Source organism: Cyprinodon variegatus, unplaced genomic scaffold, assembly GCF_000732505.1.
Source record: "Cyprinodon variegatus isolate N-32 unplaced genomic scaffold, C_variegatus-1.0 Scaffold32, whole genome shotgun sequence".
NCBI lineage: Eukaryota > Metazoa > Chordata > Actinopteri > Cyprinodontiformes > Cyprinodontidae > Cyprinodon > Cyprinodon variegatus.
Genome location: NW_015150485.1, coordinates 120,107 through 125,532, shown reverse-complemented (window position 1 = coordinate 125,532; position 5,426 = coordinate 120,107).

Sequence of the window (5,426 nt, the reverse complement as noted above, 5' to 3'; positions counted from 1 at the left end):
GTTATGTATAATATATTACATTTCTGACTGTATATCCCTGTAAAAGTTACACACTGTAGCTTTAAAATGGACAATTAAAACTTTGTCCAACTAAGACATTTCTTTTTAGCATTCTTTAGCATTTTTTTAGCTTTTCTGGAATAGTAAATCATACCCTCGTACCCTTTGGTATTCTTACTAACCTTATAAATAAAGCAGAAATGTGAACCAAAAACGTAGTTATTTAAGTCCCTACTAGATTCATTAAATGAAATTATTGTGCAGCCTTTGTACTTTTGCATTTCTTCTAATTTCTACTGAAATGTGAAGTGAAATGGAAAACCAAAAGTAAGTTATATCGGATTTATTTTAAATCTGCGGTCACTATCTAAATGTTTTATGAGACACATGCAGCAAGGAAATGAAAACAGGAGACTCACAATAGCGCTCTAGCAAAAACTACTCAACAGAAACTTTTGAAAATGTATATTTTCCAACAATTTAGACATCATAGCAGTAACCGTTATAGTGACAGGAAAAAAAAGTCTTAAGATTTGTATGATTTAGGACTTTTCCTCGATCAGGGTGAGCAAGTTTAATTAAAAAAAAAAAAAAAGACGGATCATTCTGCTGAAAACAGACGCATCTTCAACTGTCGCATGCCAGTGCTGTCACAAACAAGTGAGAGCTTCATTGTTCTATCGTGGAAGATATAGCCCTACTAACAAGACTGATAAATAATTTGGGCCACCGCATTTCTTTATGCCCCTATAGTGGTCTGTGATGCATTAAAAGCAGGGGTTGCCAATGTGAGGCCTCTAATGGAACACAAAGGGTACCCTTAGGGTCAACTCAACTCACCAGTGGGCTAAGTTTGAAATTTTATCCTGCTGCTCTTCTTTTTTAATCATTCATAGATCATTTCAAAACGACAATGTCTAAAATAAAATTAGAAATTAAAAGAAATAATAGAAATATGTTTATAATTCACCAAGTTTAGGTGAACGCTGACCCTTGTAGTTGATGGGTTAGTATTGGTAGCTCTTCCTATGACTCCGTACCCTTGAGGTGGCCCTCTGCCTTGAAAAGGTTGGTGACTCCTGCTGCCCTAAATTATATTTCGAGGAACTCTTTTTTTTTTTTTTTAAAAGGTCGCTGATGTTTCATTAAACATATTCTTTAAATACAACTCTTAAATCTATTAATGATTATTGATAGTGATTTTGTTTTCGTTCTGTTTGTTTATTAATATAAGCCAACTTGCACATCGCTAGTGTCCAATAGGCTGTTATTTCTGATTACCTTTATAAAGACAAGAAACTATACCTGTTATATTATAAAATAAAATAAAAAACCTACTGTCTTTTGCAGGCCTATGTTCTTGTTGGTTTCACACTGAAAGATGATACATATACATGTATGTTTACATATAATATAAAGATTATTAAAATTAATTCTTTCTTCATTTAAATAGTGACTATAGATGCCACCTTGACAACATTTATAAATAAAATAGACTTTTTTTTGCGCTCTTCTTTATTTCAACTCAATAATTTCATACAATTATTCCATTCGGTTTGTACTTGACAAAAATAACAGCAGATGGTGCTAAAGACAAATTTGTCTTCATCTACATAGTTAACGTCTTATTTTCTGTATTATTCCTGTAAAGTAAGTAGTAGTTTTGTCACATTTTGTTGTTACTCCAAAAATGTGTAAGAGGAAAGAATATTGGTGAACAATATTTCTATGGTTTCTATTGTAAAAGATAGATGATTAAAAAAAATAATAAATATTTTGATTTATTTTTTTTTGCATAAGTAGACCTTGATAGTTATTCCATTCAGTCAGCAAGTTACCTGTTTTTATGCAACAAAATAGAAAATAACGTATTCAAGGCTTAATTTTTTAAATGTTATATAAGTACTTTATGGCTGATGCATATATTTCTCTACAGTAATTGTCTGAGTTGGAGTATGTCAGCTGAACTAAACAAAACTTTTTTTTTTCATCATCTCAACAGAATTTGTATCATAAAGATGAACTGAAAAAATGAAGGTATGAAAACCTGTTGATACATAAAATGTAAATTAATACATCTTAAATAAAGTTACAGGAAGCTCAATGGATTTTTTTGTCTTTTTTTCCTCTCTAAGGTTTTACACCAAATGGTTACAACCTCATTATTTTGAGATGTAAAGTGTGCAAACATGTTATCCTAAAAATCAAACCCTATGGGCTTAATGAAGAAACCTCTGGGCTTTTTTTGTTCCACCTACAATAAAAAAAAAAGGTTAGGAGCTTAAAAATCATAGTCAGATTAATTACATGTATCTATTTAGCATCTTTCAGATGAAACTCGCAACATGCTTCACAAAGAATAGCTTCAAAACTTCAAACATTAATAAATATATAATATATTAAAGGTATAGTGGAGTATTTTCAATACATTTTTGAAAAGACCCACCTTCTCAACTTAAAAAATAAATGCACATGCACAACCCTATACCCCCTCCCAAGAGGGAATGCCTATTAAATGCATGCAAGAGCGTGCACAAGCCCATTTCTCCTTGTGCACGCTCTGTTTAAAACTTGTTGTATGTATTGCTCCTACAAGCTTACTTTCCAAAAGAAGATTTGCTATTTTTTCACTATGTCAGACTCACCACTGGCTACGAGCACATAGAACGGCCTTACGTAAACATATCACCAGAATGATTGAAAATTAGGAGGACCACTTATTTTGATGATCCACCCGGAAAAAGAACATCCTCCACTATATGCTGATGAAGGTTCTCAGTCATCCAGGTCATAGTCATTCCGTAATCCTCCACTATACCTATAATAAATAAGTATGAAATTACAAGAGTGTTTGGCCCTATCATGGATCAGTAAAGCTACGTGTGAGGTTGTATCAGTGTTTCTTAAAAATATGAGTGTAAGATTACCCAGCCTACCTGGCCAGTGGGCTGTCCCCCTAAACCAGGGGTCACCAAAGTATCCTGCCCTCAAGGACCACATAGGGTCATCATCTTCTGAAAATGTCACAGCTCACCTGTGGGCTAAGTTTTAAATTTAAATTTTATTTTGTTACTTTTCTTTTTTAATCGCACCTACATTTATAGAGATCTCAAAATGACAATATCTAAAACAAAACTTAATTAAAATCAAAAGAAACAATGAAAATATGTTTATTATGCATAAAGTTTAGTTGAACTCTGAGTCCTCCAGTTCACGGCTCAGTATTGGTATCCCTTCCTGTGACTGCATGCAATGCTCAAAATTTCTCATCGTACTCGCCATATGTCGATGTGTGCCAGCATGTTTCAGCGTGCTCATAACTTATACAAAACTTACCCATAACTTATCCAACATATGCCATCATGTTTGCCATATTTTCCGTACGCCATACCATGGCCAACACCTCTCTCAACACTGCCCCCCGAGAACAAGAACACGAACTATGGCATCAAAGTAAAACTCAATGATCTGGCCCTGAAAACTGGGACTGAGCCGTATATAAAGAAGCAGGAGCAGGTGGATTAGATGAATGGTAATTGGAAAAGGGGCAGAGTTAGGCAGGTGAATAAAATGAGCAATTAGGCCAGCTCTCAGAGCCATGATAATCACAGTTTACCGAACACAGAGTATCAAATGTTCCAGTTTCATCATTGTACTGTGTTTTATCGTTTTAATCTACTTTATATCTAACTCATTGTAAAAGTGTGTGTATGCCATTATGCAAAAATAATATTAAAAAAACCATTTTATAAAACTAGGCCATTTCTTGGTGCTTATGTAAACTCTTTGGATAGAATTCCATGACATGCGGGTTTCAAAAGTATTAATGTTTGTTGCTCAAGTAGAAGTATAAATCCTACTGTTTAAAAACACTTTGGTAGAACTGAGAGCATCAAATTAAGCTTTTTACTCAAGTAGAGGTTTAAAAGTACAATTTTTCAAGCTACTGATAGTATAAAAGTAAAAGTAATGCAAAAAATGAAAGATTTTTTAATATACTAATATAAATGACAGATTGTTTAATATACTATCTGATTAAAAAAGCATTTTTCTACAATTACGCTTTTCAAGTAGAAATGTAAAAGTACAATTTTTGAAGCTACTTATAGTATAAAAGTAAAAGTAATGCAAAAAAAATTTGACAGATTCTTTAATATACTATCCCATTAAAAAAGCATTTTTCTACAATTCTGGATAAGAATTTATACCTTATTTTCTTAATTTTATAACTAATGTTAACAGTGTCAAATTTAACTTTGCATCTTCTTGTAAAACGATTGATGTTGGTATGTGGTGAACAACAAGTTGGTGCAGCACCGAGTCCAACCACATAGAAATTAATTGTCTAGATGAAACAAATTATTTAGATGGCATTTACAGGCCTCATGAAAATGAGCTTATGTAAAAAAAAAAACTAACAAGTCTATGTTTAAAATGTAAGGAGTAGAAAGTACAGATATTTGTGTAAAAATGTAAGGAGTAGAAGTAAAAAGTTGTCTAAAAATAATTACTCCAGTGAAGTGTAAATAGGAAAAATTTCTACTTAAGTAGAATTAGGTAAAGTATTTGTACTTTGTTACTTGACTCCTCTGCTGAATTGTAAATGTTTGGAAGCTGAAACCACAATTCAGTGATGTTTTTGAGGTTATTGAGTTTACAGCTGATTCTTGCCCAGAGTTATTGTCTCTCCTCCTCCTCCTCAACATGCGTTTCTGTAGTTATTGTTTGGTTTCTTCATTATAGGAAGCCGGTCAGTCCTCCCTGCACTGGATAAAATAAAACAGTAATTAGATGTGTAATGAAAAAAAACATGTACAGGGATTTTAAAACAGGCTAAAATTTGCAGCTACATCAACGGTTTGTCATTTCGCGGTTGATAGGTAAGTTATAGTAAGCCGACAGGAAAAGCTTTGAATAGTAGGGCATGCATAGTTGTAACATAGATTCTGTTGCATATTTTTGTACTGTTATGAATACATTTCAACAACAGCCTGGTAAAAACACAAAAAAACAAAACAGAAAAACTACAGAATTTTAGTGTGCTTTTTTTCCCATCATGCCTATTTTTAGTAAGGCTGATAATGAAGACGCCCATTAGATAACAATGAACAGTTCAGCTTTTAGATGTAGAAGTAACAGGCAGGTGATTGGCTTTACAAACTCGGTTTCCTTTTGGGACTTTGAGCTGTGTAACACAGCTGTATAAACTAGGTTTTGCTTCCAGATAAAATTGGATTTTAGTTATCCGTGTTTTCCTTTTGTGATAGGGATAAGCTGGCACTATTTGAAGGCTGGAAATAGTAACCAACCACCCTCCTTCCTCAACATGAATGTAATGATTTGGAATTCCTTTGAGTCTTTTTTTTTTTTTTTACTTTTTTTATGTTAGTTTCCCCTTAGTTTTACTGTAAACTTATAGTATTTTT